General features: G+C 41.6%; 1 protein-coding gene across 1 annotated transcript in view; it reads right to left on the reverse strand.

The window, feature by feature from the left end:
• The window catches only part of LRRC75A (leucine rich repeat containing 75A), a 279,127-nt gene that overhangs the window by 198,990 nt on the left and 60,452 nt on the right, over positions 1 to 19,685 (reverse strand). The gene's annotated exons all lie outside the window — the stretch shown is intronic.

A 19,685-nucleotide genomic window follows, 5' to 3' on the forward strand; every position in this document is an offset into this window, starting at 1 on the left:
TAGCCTTTTAGCACAAACATACAATTTACTTAAAGGGACACTATAGTCACCAGAACAACTACAGCTTATTGAATTTGTTCTGGTGAGTATGCTCATTATCTTCAGGCTCTTTTCAGAGAAAATGCAGTGTTTACATTACAGCCTAGTGATAACTCCACTGACCATGCCTCAGATGGCTGCTAGAGCTGCTTCCTATCTCAGTCTTGCCTAGTGTGCATCATAACATTTAGGGTCTCCACCCTCTGCATGCAGACACTTGACTTTCCTCATAGAGACGCATTGATTCAATTCAACTCATGAGGAGATGCTGATTTATCCAGGGCTGTGTTTGACTTGTGCTGGCTCTGCCCCTGATCTGTCTCCTTGACAGTCTTAGCTAATCCTACATGGAAGCATTGTGATTGGCTCAGACCAACACTTCTGATGATGTCAGCAGACAGCAGGCAGTTTCAAATGCAAACAGGTGCAGGTCAGAGGCAGACAGGGCATAGGTAGCAGCTGCAGACTTAAATATAAGCAAGATTTTACTATATTGAGGGGGGCAGAAGGGGGCTAGATGGTGGTTTTAACACTACAGGGTGAGAAATATATGTTTGTGTTCCTGACCCTATAGTGCTCCTTTAACAACTGTATTAGTGAATTGGGTTGTATACACACCTGCTTGCTTTCACAATGCATAGTTTTGCAATCATTTAACAATCCAATGCATGTGGGTGCAGTTTTCGAGTGCGCAGATGTGCATGCAGGTCACAAGCCAAGAAACACTAAAGCTAAAGTTGTTTTCATGCCCAGAGTCCCTTTAAGGCTAAAGTAGCTGATGTGGAACCAAAGCTGACTTTGAGAATTTTTCCAGTTCTGTCACTGGCTTACATTCTGAAATGAACTTTGAATTTCCTGACAATTCTAACTTTAGTGTAACCCTGTAAAGAATCTTATTAACGCATGAAACAAATGCTAAACGCATTTATTGTTTAAAAATAAATAGTTCAAACATCTCGTGGCAACATTAGCTTCAAGCATACATGGCACTACCGACAGACAGCAAAGATTAATGACACAGTGAAACTACAGACAGAATGCATTCCCTTATATTCTATCGTCCCAACGCAGCATATTCCGGTATTTCTTGTTTATGCTCTGTTCCTATTTTTAGATGGGTTTACAAATTGCAGAAAGGGTTGTAGGAAAAAAAAAACTTGACCAAGCTGTTGCAAGACTCTGAAGCTTTAGTTGATAGATGTACCAGCTCCACTGTTAGAATTACACACACATCTTTATACAGCTGGCTTGTCTATAGCCGAAATAGCTGAAATAACAGATTTGAATGCCTAGCTGCAAGCATCCTTCTAAGATAGGTGTAAAAGACCCTCAGAAAAGAAGGCAGGTGTTTTCTTTTTTAATTACGTCTTAATCATCCCTTCAAGCAAAAAAAAAAAAAAAAAGATACTAACCCTTTGTTTACCAGAAAAGTCCACCAGAACGTTACCGGTGTTTCAAAGAGTTTATATACATTTTCAAGATTTTTGTTTCTGTGGAATCCGGAATCAAAGTCTAATTTTGTTTCATGTTATTCACATAGAATAACAGGGGTTATTCAATAAAGTGAGCATTTAAGGTGAATTTTCAATTTTTAGGCTAAAGTAGCCGGACTAGTAGCAAGACTGAATTGAGTATTTTCTAGTTACGGCCATTTTGGCCTTGAATTTCCTATTTAATTTGAATTCTGACTTTAGTGAACAGCCCTCTACGTTTTTGGTAAAAGGAACAAACTGCAAAAAAACAAAAACAAAGTTAAGAGAAAAAAACAAACAAACTAAATAAAAAAAAAAAGAAATGAATATGAGAAAAGTTTGCAACTCAGCTATCTGAGTTTTCAATTTTCCAAAATTCATTGTTTTGTGAATAAAACCTAATGATGAACAGCTTAATGTGGCAGGTGAGCTTACACTTGAATGACCATTGGAGTGTAGTGATGTCCCGAACAGTTCGCCAGGAACCGTTCGCTGGCGAACATAGTGTGTTCGTGGTCGCGAACACGCGCGATGTTCGGTCCGCCCCCTATTCGTCATGGAGGTGGGAGGGTCTGGGAGGGAGAGTTTGCTGCTGATTGGCTGGAATGTGTCTGCTGACTGTGAGGTACAGGGTCAAAGTTTACTCAATGATGACGAATAGGGGCGGACCGAACATCGCGCGTTCGCCAGCGAACAGTTCCCGGCGAACTGTTCGGGACATCACTATTGGAGTGATACCAAAAAACCTCCAGTTATTTAAAGGTGCGTAGGGATTTGGGATAGTAACTTTTCTTTGGTTTTTATTGTATGTATTGGGGTTAATATGTACTATAGTCTATGTTGCTGCCCAAGAGTAGTGGGAGTTTGAGAGCAGGACTTAATTTTGTATGTTGTATTTGCTTTTGGATCACAAAACCATGTTACAATGCAATATTAAGGATTAATAAGTGTGTAGGGGTTTATAAAATACCCCTCTGTCTTTTTAGAGATTTTGCTGTTTAGCTGAAGACAGCAAGATAAACTGTTCGTGCAAGACTTACCGAAGAGGTTTTGCGCAAGTAACTTTTTTTTTTTTTTTTTTTTTTAATGTATTGGGGCCAAAGAGGACCATAGTCATTGCTGCCGCCCAGGAGTTGTGGGAGTTTAAGTGCTGGGCTTAATTGAGTATGTTCCTAATAAACAAAAGGTTTTATACGCTAACCTGGAAATTACCAGTAATTTGAAAAGGAAAATCACAGTTTTGGCTAAAAAAGCTGAGCTGAAAGAATAACTGAGTTTATTAATTTAACACATTCGTAAATTTTGGCCTAGAACCCAACAATTCCTTGTTTTGTGCATAACCTGTTAGGGAATTGACTGAGAAATTTCAGGCATAATCTCTCTTAATTTGAAACATACTCCAATTTACCCATGTTTACAGCTCAGCTACATTTTCCTAAAATCATAATGTCCCTGGTCAGTTCCGGACAATTCATGGTTTAGTGACTAAACCATTTTAGAGTTCAGTCAGTGCATTGGCGTCAGAAGATGAAACCAAATAGTAACAGGGCTATTTACTAAAGTGACAATTCAAAGTGAATCTCAAATTCAATGTCAAAATAGTTGGTACTTGAAAAATTTTCAGAGTCAGCTATGCCTCCAGTTCGGCTACTCCGGCCTTAAAGAAACAATCTTTTTGGACCCAGACCACTTAATCTTATTGGAGTGCCAATGTTCCTTAACCTGCAATGCACATTTAGAGAAACTGTCTATCAGACAGCCACTAGAGGCTCTTCCTGCAGGTTCATGAAGTTTGACTCCATTAAATGACTCTGGACATCCTCACTCTTTGCATGAGGATGTCCAGCGCACTGAGCCAATGTTTTCCTATGAGGAAGACCTAATGTGTATTAGGTTCTCCGAATTTGTGGTGTTGGAGGAGGATGAGCCCAACCCTGCACAGAGCGACCTTCGCACTGGAATCTTAAGGACCAAACTTCTGGAATAAAAGGGAATCATGACATGTCACACATGTCATGTGTCCTTAAGGAGTTAAAGGATATGGGTGTGGGGGAGAGGGGTGGGCCTTGGGGCAGAAGGACACTTTAGTGTTACAAATACAGCTTTATTTTCCTATTTCACTCACTTTGAATTGTCTGTTTAGTAAATATTGTCGTAAGTGTTATTCTGTGAATTGCTTCACTGGCCCCTAAAAAGGAGTTTCAAACATTTGTTATCCCCTAATCACCTCACTACCAAGTATTTTATCTAGTAAAAATAAGGACGCAGTTTATTTGAAACATGACTATATGGCATAATTAGCACCCACATATTGGGCTGAGATGGCAATTTTATCTATAGATTTTTTTTATTTTTTTTTTAAATAAAAGTATGTAAATACACAGATTTTTTTTCATGTCTTGAGTTTGTCTCGTCCAATTGGAAAAGGAAATGATGCATACAGAAACAAAAAGTAAAATACGCAGATAATGTAAGCTTTCATGTATTTCATTAAATCTTTGCAGAAATCTTAGAAGGATGGAAATGTATACAGGTTCACTTGTCTTTTTCATATAGGGTAAGGTCACAAACACACTTGCACACACAGAGCAGAGAAACTGCTATGTCTACATTGCAGGGTTAATCGCATTCAGCATGCAGAACGTCCATAGGAAAGCATTGAGAAATGCTGAGCATGTGCATTCCGCTCCACTCGGGAGCTGACGTTGGCGCTGGATTAAGGTAAGTGGCTCAAGGAATTTTAACACCTTCAGCCAGCGGGAGGGGGACCCTGAGGGTGGGGGGGGGGGGGGGGCCTAAGGGTTATATAGTGTCAGGAAAACAAGTTTGTTTTCTTGACACTATAGTGATCCTTTAAGCCCCAAGTCTCTAGTGGTGGGGAAGAAGTGGAGCTGTACCTGTGGCCTCCAGGTGTGAGGGTTGCTGCGCATCCGTGGAGGGCGTTTTGGCTGGTGCTGGTCTTTGCAGCATAGACCCGATGTCTCTGCACTCCGCCACTGTATTCGGTTTTTGGGACCAACGTCCCATTGCTGGCATCAGGGTTTGTCGTGGGGGCAAGGTGTCCGGTCTGTACAGGCTGATTTCCGCGGTTCTGATCGCTAGGAAATCGCGCAGGTTGTAGGCTTGTGGTGCGCAGTAGGCCCCAGGCCTGCTTTTTGCTTTAGACTGCTTGGGCGGCTGAAAGAATGGCATCGGTGGGTGCCGGATCACTCCGTGAGGCAGGTCAGTCAGGTTGGGTGGTTGGTTGGGGCAAGATGCCTTAGATTGTGGGTATAAATTGGGCTAGTTGCGAGGAGCTGGCCGAGATGGCATCCTACCCTGTTGGTTGCAAGCTCCGCCCCCCCCCCACTTAATATATTTTTAATTAATATCTTTACACTTTCTAGCACTTCCCCAAACACAATGTGCAGTATATATGATGTTTTATTTTCTTTACATTCCATTAATTTGTGAATGCAAGTGAATGTAAAAAATATATTTTTGTTTAGGTTAGTTTGAGGTTCTAATTTATTAAAATCACACTTCTAGGTTGTGAGAGATGTTACATGCCTACCACAATGTTCTGGATAGAAGAGAATTTATTGGTGGGGGTTTAATAGGCCAGCACCCAATGAAGGTCTTTATCAACCTGTACACATTCAGAAACATCAATGCAGTGTAGACAGTACATCTATGCCTTGAATACTAAGCATCCCTTAGGCTATGGCTGATTTCTCTTGTGACTTTTTAGTTAATGATGAAACCTATTTTGATTTGTAATCACACACTTCCAATCCGCATTAATTAAAGATCACATCATGAAATGTTATTGAACTTAGCTTTAGTGCACACCTCTATATACGGACTTATCTTGAATGTGTGGCATAAAACTGTTACAAGCTTACTGGCAATATTTAAGGTATGTTTATGTGGCCTACCTAGCACTGTATGTTAGTCTATCACACTACAATGCGTTATATAGTAACTCTGTGTTCTTGTAATCGCTATGAAGATATTGAGAAACTAATGATTACTGTTTCCATACAGAGCCCAGACTCCTTCTGTTAACTTTGATACTATGTGCATGCCGTCTATCATTGTGGGAATGCCACGGAGATGGAAAGGAAGGCATCAGAGTGGAGTTTTGTGATACTGGATCACGTACAAGCTGGGATGACTGGCAACCCTTTCAGAACAGGTGTACCCCATGCACATAGCATATTGCTGTCAGGGCCTGATTAACATAGGGGCTAGTGGAGCTGTAGCCCAATGTTAAAAGGGTATTATATATAACGTTTTTACCCCCACTATTTACGTGCTCTTGCTCTAAAATATTGTGCTGATGGAATGGAGAATGGGAATGTAGAGGTATGCAGGGGAACAATATTTTTGTGCATTGAGTATAATTATTGACTCAAAGGTGGCAATTTAGGCATTAAAAGACACCATAACAACTTCAACTAAATGGTACCAGGCACTAAATTGTTTTTGAATGGTTTAACCCTGAATATGCCTCCAGCGCGAGTCACGGCTCCCCCAACGCCATGAACTCTAGGAGCTGCAGGCTAGAGTTCACTCCCCACTAGAAACACCAGGGATTCTCCACCAGACCACCAGGGCTTCACAATAGATATCCCCCCTCCCTGGGCAAAGGTAAGAAGGGAGGGGGAATAAAAAAACAAAACATTTATTTGTTTTAATCAGCCCCCTCCCCCAACTACATACACACCGCCCCAAAAGCCCCCCATACACACACTGCCCTACCACACACTGCCCCCATACACACACTGCCCCCCCATACACATACTACCTCACTGTACCACCATACACACACTTCTCCCCCATGCCCACACATCCCCCTAAACGTACACTGCCCCCACTGCACCCCCATACACACACTGTCCCTACTGTACCCCCATAAACACATTCTCCCCATACACACACTGCCCCCTCTGTACTCCCATACACACACCCATACACACACGTCTTCCCCATAAACGCACTGCACCCTCAAACACACACACATACCCCCATACACACACTGCATCCCCATACATACACTGCCCCCACTGTGCCCCATGCACACGCTCCTCCCCCACATACTGCCTCCACTGTACCCCTATTGACACCCCCACACACACACACTGCACCCCTATACACACACTGCCCCCACTGCACTCCCATACACAAACACACAGTGCTCCCACTGCACACACTACACCCCTCACACATACACACACTGCCCCTCCTACACACAGTGCTCCCACTGTACCTCCGTACACACAATGTCTCACATACACACACTGCACTCTTCGCACACGTACAGCACCCCGCACACACATACTGCACCCCTCACACACACTGCCTTACATACATACCCTGCATCCCTCACACACACATACTGCACCCCTCACACACACACACTACTCACACACACACACACACACATTACTAGAGGCCCTATCCCCTACTACAGCCCCTATCCTCGCACTCCCCAGGTAAATTGTCAAACTGTTCTTAAAAGGTTTGATTATTTACTCTGGGAGGGAGCTACGGCACTCCTGGCACCATAATCACCATGGTAGTGTAGTGGTTATTGTGCCTGGACTGTTTCTTTAAAGGGTCTGGATCCGCCCCTGATTGGGAGTCACAGATTTTACGCATAAGGTGACCGCTCTCAGCCAATCAGCGGAGCCCCTGCACAGCCGAATGCTGCCTGGCTGGAGCCGAGACCAACGCTGGAGGCAACTTCAGTTTAACCCCTCAAAGTAAGAATGCACAGAGGGGCCTTCTGGCACCATAACAATTTAATTTAGATCAAGTTGTTTTGTTGCCTGGAGTGCCCCTTTAAAGCTTACTTTGTGAATTGTGCAAATGCTCTTGCTACTTCTATCTTTCTAACAACCCAACATCCTCCTGTCGTCATGTTTCAATGTGGAATGCCTCGCTTCTGCTACACTTACTACATCCATCCATGTCTCTCACTTGGGCTGCATACCAGTAGTAAGAAGGGAAGGAGAATGGTGGACAAGCCAAGTGAGTCCCAAGGAGAGAGGATTCTGTGTTTGTGATTAGTGAGGGAGAGGAGATGAGAGTGCTTCTGCTTGTTAGATGACAGATAAACTGGGCTGAGAAATGGAAGAAGAGAGAATGACATGGAGTATGTGTAAGCTTAAAATACAAGTGTCCCTCAAGCACCACCTCCACCAGAGACACTTGAGATGTATGGCTGTTTAGAGATTTCTGTCTATATGTTTCTGTAATTAAGCCAATCATAATGGTCAGCACCAGGTCCAGCAGATTCTAAATCCAGCACTGATTGCTGTTGAAGATAATATGTAAGGTGGCATAGGGTTTACCTTTCAATGTATATGTATGGGTTGATATAAAGTCCTGATTTACCCCACATGCTCAGCGCCCCCAATACTAAGAAACTGCACACAGCTGTCAGCATGAGGACATGTGAAGCTATGTGGTTCTTATAAAGAGCAGCTACTATTCAAGATAACTAATTTTAAACAGGCAACATTATCCATGTTGTGCAAATACCCGGCTCTCTTCCAATAAGAAAAATGTGAAAACTGTTTTTTCTTACAAAATATGAAATATGAAAATATGTGGAACCTGTAAGATGATAAATGGAGTGAGCTAACCTCTTTAATATGTGATGTCCAGTCTCAGGTGGATATCTTTTAACTGTAGCATTGTGTTCTGCCTGCTGGGATGTTGCACGGTTACCAAGTCACGTTTAGATTCAGTTGGCTGGACTCTCAGCAATCAAGACTCGGTGCATCTTCACAAATTAAATCCAGTTATCAATCAGGGTTATAAAATATTCTGTTTCCTTGGATTCTCTTTGTCTGATATTACATTTTCTAACAAGGTCTGAAACCATTCAGCGTGACAAATATTCAAAAACACAACAATCTGCACATAACCCAATTTTTCCATCACTCAGTGACACTACCACTCCACACAAAGTGCCCTGTGAATGGTGGTGACAAAGTCAAAGCAGGCAGCAGTGAGCCCTAAGTGACCGTATTCTTTGTTGAAATGTCAACTTCAAAATCACTGCATGTAGGCGAAAGTAAAAGTAAACACGCCTTCATATGTATTTTTTTTTATTTCGTATGCGAAGTGTTAGAAGACATGTAACAGGTTTGAAAAAACGGTGCATCGGTGCCTACGCAGAGGCATATAACATCAATCAAACAAGAGGAGGCTTATTACATATTTCGTAGAGGTTGCGACCTAGTTAAGGGAGGGCATTGCTTAACATTTGTTAGAGAACAGTTTACCCACGCAGGGATAGTGTGGTAGGATTGATAGATGGTTTGAGATGCGTATTTGTTACATCTGTAGCTTTGCAATCTTAGCCTACGCAGAGGCTTATAACGTATTATCCCTGTGATTTTTGAGGTAGACATTTTGTATCGTTTTGCATTGTACCTTTCACAAGTACTTTGGGTGTGTGTGGGCTCATGGGGTGTCGTCGCTATGGTGATGTTGGTTTATGGTATACTGCATAGTGATCGGTGCTGCGTGCATTCCAGAGGGAGTCAGAGAGCCGATGTTAGAGTGCTATATTATGTACCTAGGTCGTGTTTCGTAGAGGTGTAAAGCGGTATGTCTCTACTGGTTGCCTTGTGGGTGTGTCTGTGGTCAGAACCCGTTTCGTGGGGCCCTTGTGTTGTTTCTCTCTATTCGAGGCTGTCTCCGGGTTGGGGTCAGTTGGGTTAACTGCGTGTCGTAGTGGTTGGGTCGGGGCGGTTTTTTGGGTGTCCTCCCTCCATCTCTCTACTTGGGTGTGGTGTTGTCACTTGTGGCTAGTGGAGGTTAGGACAGTAGGAGGAGGTCTGGTGTGTTGTGTGGTATCGCATGGGTCAGTGGTGGCGTGTCTGTGTTTGTTCTGTCTTCGTGTTCTGTGGGGGGAGTATGTCATGTTCCTGAGGGGGTAGGGTTTAGGGGAGGGGTCTCCTCTGGGCGTCCGAGCCCCTGCGTCCCGCCAGCGCCCAGGCCCCCCCTCGGCGCAGCCTGTTATATGTGGTCTCGTTGCAGGTCTTCGGGCATCGCTGCCTCGGTCCTCATGTGCCCTGTCCCCAGGCGTGCGTGTCCCTAAGTCTGGGGGCCCTCACCCTTCGTTGTCCATCCTTCGCGGGTGTGGTCCCGGGTTTTGTCTAGTGGTGAGCCATTGTAGCCAGTGGAACCACGTCGTCAGGTATGTCTGGGGTCTTCCTTTTGCTGTCAAGATCATTTCCTCTATGGTCCTTATGGCTTCTACCCTTGTTATCCAGTCCGTCAGGGTTGGTGTCGTGGGTTTTTTCCAGAATGTTGGGATCAGGCTGCATGCTGCATTTACCAGATACGGGGTGATTGTTTTTTGTAGGCAGGGGGCTGTAGAGGTGTCAGGTGTAGTAGGTAGTGTTCTGGTGTGAGATCTACGGCATTGTCCGTGAGCGTCTTAACTACCTGATGGATATCATGCCAGAAAGGTTTGATCCGCGGGCATGTCCACCAAATGTGGTAGAGTGTGCCCAGTTCAGTTCCGCATCTCCAACATGCCGGTGCGCTCGTGTCATATATAGAAGCGAGTTTCTCCGGTGTTTTATACCAGTGCGATATCATTTTATATCCCGATATAAAATCTAGTGGAATCTAGTGGAATCTAGTGCTTATGGAGGTTTTGTGTGTCATCGTGAATGCTGTGGTCCATTGGTCTTGGGTCAGCGGATGCCCGAGGTCTCTTTCCCAGTATCTGGTGAAGTAGGGAGGTCGGGTGCCTCCTTGCGGTGTGTTCAGTAGCCGGTACAGGAGTGATATGGCATGCGGCATGGGGGCGTCTTGCGTACAGATGGTCTCAAACGTGCATATGTAAGTATTTTTAAACCTAACCAGGACATGCAAATACACAAACGGCTACCTTAGGATGCTAGCTAAAATTCTTCTAAAATCTAAAGTGTAGAACTGACCTCAGACTCAACGCTATAGAACTTTTGAAAGCCTGCAGGTTTTTCTATTCTTTGGGAGGGAAGTGAAAAATAACAACATAACTGACATCCCTGGGTAAATGGAATCTGTCACACATAGTATAGCTTGTGAAAACAGAATATGTATATATGTGTTTCACTAGAAACCAAAGAGAAATACTTGCGTAAGTGCAGTTGTGTACTATGATGCACTCCTGTTTTGATACTTTTTTTTTTAGATATGTTGCTGTCAGAGTTGTATATTGGAATTCAGAATGAAGTAAGAGATGATGCCATATCCAGGTGTAATAACACAGGGCAAATCCAAAAAGCATAATCAGAAAGTCCAACGGTCAATATTCCAGGCAGCACTGGTTCATTAAAGATAGACAGTCTATGTTAATTCCGTGGGAATGGGGACAGAGGGAGCAGTGTAGGGCTTTGACAGTTGCACTCAAGGCGGATACAAATCGCACCAGACTTCTCAACACTTCAGCGTCTGGTAAATCTAGAGTTAACAGTAATTTATTAAGTCTATAGATAACTGCAAGACTGTCAAATATACAATAAAAAGGTCACCACAAGGATCAATGAAATCACAAGAATCGGGCTACGCAGAAAGAGAACATCATTTATAGCAAAGAAACATATTCTTGCTCCCCATTAGCATCATTCTTGCAAATGCTCCAACAAAAATATTCAAATTGTGCACATTTATATACAGAAGAATTATAATAGAGATATATCATCTGTACCAAAATCAGCGCTCCTTTCTACATTAAAACTACACTGACTGCTTTTCTATCAATAGCCACAGGCAGTAGATGGTGGCTGATTGAGTTTAATCTTTGCACTTGCTGATTGCAGTGGGGTTGTAACTTTTGACATGGCCTGCACATCGCACACTCTGCCTACCAATTTACAGATGGAACTAATGCACTATAATTTATAGTCTGCGGCAGAATTGTATAGTTCTACGTGTTGCAATGTTTCAATAGAGTCATTTTGATTATTTTTGTTCTATATTAAAATATTATTTGAACATATTAAATAAAGGTTACATTTTCCTGACTTCAGAAGAGATGGAGCGCTTATATAAGTGTTTCCATTTCTTTAATGACACCATATTTCGCAACATTTGAAAGCCCATTGCAAAGAGCAATTTGCAACATTAACACTCAGTATACAAGTCATTGCTCCCATATTGCTCCTGGTAAAAGCACTTTTCTATTACAAACTCAAGCAGTATTCTATTACAAACAGAGAAAGGCTTCTCTGTCTATGCATTCCAAAGCTTATACTCTGTTTCTTTGCAAGATATAGCAACATGCCGTCCTTAGTAAACAAAAGAACAAGCTTCTATTAAAAAAAAATAGCAAGGTTATTCGCTTGACCAGGAATTCCAGAGATTGGAGACAAATCACCAGGGAATTCAGCACAAGTGTGTCATGAATGGGACACTATAGTCACCAGAACAACTACATCTTATAGCATTTGTTCTGGTGTGTATAGTAATTCCCTTCAGGCTCAGTGCCATCTTAACAGCATTATGGGCCCCTGGGCAAAGCAGTGCACTAGGGTCCTACCTACACAACAACTCACAGGAATAAAAATGTAAATTATCGATAAAATGAAGCTTATATTTATTGGTACCATCAACAAATGCAATTCACACAGACTGCTGAATACACGCACCCACCGACTGCTGAATACACGCACCCACCGACTGCTGAATACACGCACCCACCGACTGCTGAATACACGCACCCACCGACTGCTGAATACACGCACCCACCGACTGCTGAATACACGCACCCACCGACTGCTGAATACACGCACACACCAACTGCTGAATACACGCACACACCGACTGCTGAATACACGCACACACCGACTGCTGAATACACGCACACACCGACTGCTGAATACACGCACACACCGACTGCTGAATACACGCATACACCGACTGCTGAATACACACACTGACTGCAGAGAACACACAGACAGACTTCTGAGTACATACACACAATCCCAGGTCCCTCCTCCTACCTCCGGGTCCCCCGCCCTCTCTCTCCTCTAACGAAGGACCTTTGGGCCAGTGACAGAGATCTTTGGGCCGGCTCTCCATGGGCCGGCGGGGGAGATCAAAGGATCTAGACACCCACCTGCGCCTGTGTATGCACAGTATGTGTTATATATGTTTGCATGTTAAACTCAAGCTATGCTGGGACTTCCAGGCAGGAAATGTAAATTACCTGAATTACACTGAATTTCTGCAATCATAAAGATACCTTTAGCAATGGACATGGTTGTAAACTGCAAATCTCACGTTGGACTTTGAGGGGTCCTTCTCAGACATAGAAACTCGAGAAATCGTGTTTCCATAACTATCCTAGAGTTGCCAGCTTGACCTGCTAATGCGTACAGGTAGGCATTGTGCATCAGAATTCATATTGCATTTCTGCAGATGGACACTGTTTTAAACAAAGTTTTTGTTTTTTTTAACCAAAGCATGGACTATAATTCAGAAGGATCAGTCACCAGAAGCCAGACATGTGAGATATGCAGGAGATGCATAGCATTTATATATAATATAGAAGATCCAGCGTACTCACTCCATCACTAAACACTAAACTTCAAAGCTCACAAAAGTTTATATATATTTTTTTTAACACCACCTGAATTAGGTCAAAATAATGCTCATTTAGTTATAGTATATGATGGAACACTGCATAAGTCTACCACAAAGCCAATGCACTCCATTTTATATATACATTATATATATAATATATATTACATCTATCCTATTAACCAGGTGTACAATATTATATAATATTAGAATTCTTGGCTTCCTTGTATGAGAACTTTCTTGTTGAAATACTGACATCATGCAAACTTGATATCTGCAGACTTGTATTCCGGTACATTAGATACTGTGTTCCTGTAAGTCTATTATGCAAGCCTGATGTCACGTAACCTGATCTTCGTATAATTGTCTGATCCTGAAGTCCTGACCTCAAGCATTAACAACACTGTGGCTTCGCTTTCCTTGTATAAAATGACACTCTCCGAAAATGTTTTTATTTACAATTTTTTTTACATTATTCAAAACATCTAAAATCTGAATTCTAACATCAGTCACAGATACAGTTTTATTCTGGATTGCTTCCAGAACCAAACTGTTACATTCTATGGGCAGAAACTCAGCACGCAGCTGACAATAACTTATTAGCATGTGCTTTCTTCTTAAATGAAACAGTGAGAGAGCATAGACAAGACAAGTTGCTTCAAAAACCGAATATGATCAGAGATCTAGGCAGAAATAAATGGTATAATATAAAGATTGTTACAAACGTGTCACTCATGTCAGTTACCTGAGTTGCAAAACTATTTATTTTATTTATTTTACATTTAAGATCTGCCATTCAGTTGCCTAGCGCGGCGTCTTGGGGTTCCACCTGGACATTTAGCATGTTACATCTAGTCTGCTTTCCAGTAAGCATTAATGTTTTTTCCCCAACTGCCCATCCCCAATCACTACAGGAAGTGCTGCTTTCTCCAGACTATATATCTTTATTGACTCTGTATGGCAAGCTCCCAGGTATACCCAGCCCTATGAATCAACAAAAGTGTACACAACGCCATGCTTCACTGAAGTCCTGCCTTCAACTCAATTCCAAACATCCAAGTTATGTCCAAATCCAGATTCCAAGGCAAGCCAAATTCAAGCATACCACCCTAGTGCATACCACTCTAGTTTGAGTCCACATCCTTCCCTTGAATCTATCGTAATTTCCTTATTTTTTAAAAACATCAGCATTTTTGTTATTTATGGATGCTTATAAAGATTCACAGGGAAAAAAACAAACAATGTTTTTAAATCTCAATAAATAAGTTTCGAAATTAGTCAATGGGAACGGTCTTTTGCTAAATTACATTTTGAGCAGATCAACTGATATACACTGAAGTAGTCACATCTCCAGAGTAAAATGATATTGTCGATGTTTCACCATTTCAAGTATTCATTTCAACTCAGCATATTTTGGGCATTACTGACCCTGCCCCCTTTGCTCTTTAAGCCCCCTAATCTGTAAAAAAAAAAAAAAAGTTCCCTGGAATCCAACACTGGGCGATGCACTCCTCGAGAGTTTCAAAGCCATGTCTGACGTCACTCCTTCCCTCTCCGTTGCCCAATCAAGAGAGAGAGAGAGGGGATTTACAATAAAACAATTGAGGATATAAATATAGAGAGGCCAGAGAGACTGAGAGGTCAGAGGTCGGGAATGGCATTGAAGTGTCTCATTGGTGGAACAACCCCAGCACTGTCTGCAAGAGTAGAAGCTGATGACATCTGTCACCAGAGCACAGTGAGCACTGACACCACACATAATATTTGCACAGAATTGACATTTGTCAGTCCAGAACAGAGGTCTGCCTAAGTCACATGTCTGGGGGGGTGAAGCTAGCCACCCAGCACGAAAGTTTAAATATCTATATATCTGCAGCATTTCAGCAGACAGATTCCTACCACCATGACCACCTCTAAAAGCTGAAGTGGCCAGGGATGTTGGAGTAAACATTTAAATGTTTGAGATAATATATAGTTTTTTTCTTAAAGGGACTCTCCAGTCCCTTCAGTTTTCCTGGCACTGCAGGATCCTGCAGTGCCCCTCTCCCTACCACCATCGCCGATGTCCCTCTGTGCTGGTTCAGGCTATGCCCACGCTCCTCCCTCGCCGACGTCAGCCGGCAAAGGAGACCTAATAAGCATGCGCGGCATTAGACCTCCCCCATAGGAAAGCATTATTCAATGCTTTCCTATGGGGATTCCGGCGATGCTGGAGGTCCTCATGCATAGCGTGAGGACGCCCAGCGTAGTTTAAAACACTTTTCATGTGCTAAGAACATGGAAGACCCACTAGTGGCTGTCTGAGAGACAGCCACTAGAGGAGGACTTAACCCTGCATGGTAATTATTGCGTTTTTTAAAAATAAAAATTGCAATAATTACACTTGCAGGGTTAAGGGTAGTGAGAGTTGGCACCCAGACCACTCCAATGGGCAGAAGTGGTCTGGGTGCCTGGAGTGTCCCTTTAACCCCTTAAGGACACATGACTTGTGTGACATGTCATGATTCCCTTTTATTCCAGAAGTTTGGTCCTTAAGGGGTTAAGTTGTGCTATTACTAGATATAGGCCAGAGATTCCATTTTTAAATAATCATTTATTATCATCACAAATCCATGGTCATTTTCTTGTTTTTCTGTGGAAATTAATATGAAAATATTAGCATTTTCATTCCTGCATTAATGCTTGAGGAAGTTGACAACTGTCATCTTCACCACCCTCATTGACATTTTCAGTACTTATTTGTATCGAGATGAAAAGCCTCTATAATCTTGATCCTGAAGGCATCAGCTGTATAAATCCAGTCTTGACAGCTTATAAGGACACTTTTCTACAGTGACATGACTTTGTCGTTGAGACTTTGTAGTTGCCATGGTTGGTTTCCTTTGATTTTATTGGATCATACGGTTATTTGAATGCACCAGATGTGCAACATTTGCAATCAGCCACTTTGAAGATTAAACACCAGTAAATAGCACAACAAGCAGTATACTGAGAGTCACAAACCTGCATCCCTATTAATACAATAGCACCAGCACTTTCCTAAAAAAAAGTATAGATAATGTTTTATGACAAAGCAACGTAACTAAGCTAAATAAATACACGTTGGATAGGATAACGTTTTGGTCTTGTGTATGATAAATTCACAACAGATTTGTATCAAGTTGGAAATTTTACTAACTACAACCAAGAGATTTTAGGAAAATTATCACAGTGTTTACATAAAATGATGTTGCGAATAACTGCACAAACACGATTAACATAACACTAAGAGCAAGACTGGACCACCGTGCTGACTGGTTCCATATCGGCAAAGCTCCACGGCTACTAAAAGATATTTCCCAAAGCAAAATCCTGGCAGACCCACTACAGAGCAACATGAGACAGCTTCTGCAAATGTTGAAGGGAGCGCAGCAGAATTATGTGCAGCAATCACAGTCTACAGCAATTGGCCTCCATGGTCATCAAGCTCATATTGGTCTCTGACCCACGGAGCACGTATCTATCTGTAATATCTCGGTATGCTGCACGGCACATGCGGCTTCCATGGGGTGCTGTGCAGCAGCCACAAAGTTTATGATCCCACGCCGTCCCGGCCACAGTAAACACCTTGTAAAGCACAGTAAAGCACCATGTGCAGAGCAGAGCCGCCCCTGCATAATCTGTCTCCTGGCATGACTTTCTGATTTTCTTGGCAGCCTTGCGCCACCTACAGGAGTCCTTGGAAATTACAGGACTCTGTGGGTGCTGGCTTTTTATAGTATGAAAGTGACAGGTCATATTATTGGGACACATCATCTGCCCTTCACAGGTCACACCCCTTTGTGTGATTTGTTGCAGGGTGATGATGCTGTCCAATAAGATTTTTGTTCTCCTTATTTAAACTTCTCTCTTTCCTCAGATCATTGCACTGTCGTGGTTTTTTTCTGCCCAAAAGTGCTTATTGTGAAGTTGTTTTGGTTTTCTCGTTACTGACCTGGCTTTGTATTTGACTATTCTGATTTTCTGTTTCCCTGACTTCGGCTTGTTTTTTCGTTTTTGAGTATCTATGGGGTCCTTGTCTCTGTATTTTTCGCCTATGTAGGGCACACATTAACCCGACCACTCTAAGGTCCGGTATACGTATTCTCTCTTTTTATTCATTCATTCTGGTTACTGTTTCCCTATACTCTGTGTGTGTGTGGTTTGCCCAATCTTGACACTACCTGCTCTAGTGACTGAGCTGATACTTAGAGCCCTGTTCTAGAAAGGTCATTAAGTCAGGATATATAATTTTCCCTGGCCTTGGGAAATTGATGCCTTTTAGTGCAATTGGTAGTCTTCCATTCTCCCTCTATGATAAGGCACAATGGGACATGGTGGGAGCCTCTTTTGTCATCAGAAATGCTGACACAGATATTGGAGAGAAATAATTTTACTGAGAATACAGCAGATGATTAGGAAGGTAATGTACCCACCTTCTGATGAAACCAGGGCTCTACAACTGAATCTGTGTCATTTGGACATCCCACTGTAAAAGAAAACTAAATTACTCAGCTAGATCATGCAGCTAAGATCACCCATACTCTTGCCATGGGGCACATATCTTCTTTACTTATAGCTCTTCCCTTACTGCCAACATCTTTTTATGACGCCTAACTCTTGGAATGAACCTCTTGGGCGGGTGTTGTGAGCAAAAAACCTTGTGCTCGGTTTGCACACCCAACCTCCTTTCAGTGGCATTTTTGGGTATGTGGGTCTAGGAGATGATGTTTTTCTTTTTTCACTTTGTTGTTTTGTTGTTTCTAGAAGTTCAAATTTTTCTCTCAAAATGTGTACGCAGTAAGCAGTGTAATATGTACACTTTCTTGCTTTCAAACTGTGATGCATACCTACTTTGTGGTTTATTCTTTGTACAGTCTATACAGTCTATTTCTAATACAAAAATTAAAACTCTTTTGACATAAATAAAGATTGTTAAAAAAAAAAAAGAAACTCACATGCACATAGAGACACTTTTATACTGTGATTCTCAGACGTACATTATCAGAGCTAAACTTATACATATGTATGTATACACATAAACATATAGATACATGCACACGCACACTTACACTTTGGAAATCTTCCCTCCCTCACTTCATACAGAATTTATTTGAAAAGCAGATGTATGTGTAACGCGTGTTTGCTTATGTGAGTTAATATAACTGCATTATGCATGTTTATGAAATGTAGTGCATACCGGATGTAGGTATAATGTGTTATTTAGACATTATATATTTCAGAATCCTCACTTTGGTGGGCTTTAGAAAATCTGGGGAGATGCAAGTCAGGTAAATGGGTCCAACAGTATACAACGGAGAGGTACCAGGCAGGGATAATACATACTTAGCAACTTCTACCCCACCTTTGTCTAATCCTTTATCAGCATTCTCTCACAATCACTTCTTATGAAGGGTTCTTATATATTCTTCCTACCTTTACTAGCCTGTTCACCTCTCTTTGCAATGTTATTCTAATCCTGATCATAGGAGGTAGGTACATCTTAATAAAAACATATTAAAAAAAATATGATGTGGCACTTACAAGAATAAATATAAAAATGCTGCCTTTCCAACAGTTCACATAAATAATTAGTAGTCAGTACTAATGGAAAAACATGTTGCTGCCACTGTCCATGGTACTGACTAAAGTACATGCACAGCGAACAACAAACAATATAAGCAATGCAAATACCTATCACAGCAAAACAGAATATACATACAATAAACTAAGAAATGTGAAACCATATAATTATGCTCCAGACCAAAAATAATTAAAAAAAATAAAAATAAAAACAAATAGAACCACGTTTTTGCACTTTCTGCATATTCTATTTATTATCGGACCCAATACATAAATACCCAACTATATAAAATACAACAAAAAGTAAATGTATATATAAATTATAAACAAGCTAAAAAAGGGGGAAAAAGTGTATTCCCTACATAAAATACAGGGTTATTCAGTAAAGTTAGAATTCAAAGTGAATTTCAAATCTAAGGGCAAAGAAGCCGAACTAGAAGTATAGCTTACTTAGAACTGGAATTTTCCCACTTTGGCTATTTTGACCTTAAATTTGAAATTCTCTTAATTCTCGTTGAACTTTCTCTTTAGTGAATAGCCATAAAAGTGTACTCAGTAAATCATTTGGCCACGTACCATTCCCATTCACATACTGAATAAACAGCAACGTTCTGCTAAAAAAAATCAACCGTTCTAATAAATAATGTCCTTTGTTCTACTTTGGGTGAATACCTATTATTGTTAACGTTGTTAACGTTCAGCATGAAACTGAGTGAATATTATTTCCAGCTGATTTATATCTAACAGTTACCTTGAAATTCTAGAAAAGTACACAGTAAAATGATATATTGAATAAGCAATGCTTGCTCGTTTCTTTCTATTATCACATATACTCACCTGTCTCTTTTATCAACATAGCATCGGGTGTGGAGATTTCTTCTATTGCATTGGGTGTCCATGGTAACATCATCATGTCATCACTAAGCATCTCCCAGTTTGTCAATGTCTGGTTTGTCAATTGTAAGGAGATCTCTCCTATTGGTAAGTCACTTGTCTCCT

Source organism: Pelobates fuscus, chromosome 1 (genome assembly GCF_036172605.1).
Source record: "Pelobates fuscus isolate aPelFus1 chromosome 1, aPelFus1.pri, whole genome shotgun sequence".
NCBI lineage: Eukaryota > Metazoa > Chordata > Amphibia > Anura > Pelobatidae > Pelobates > Pelobates fuscus.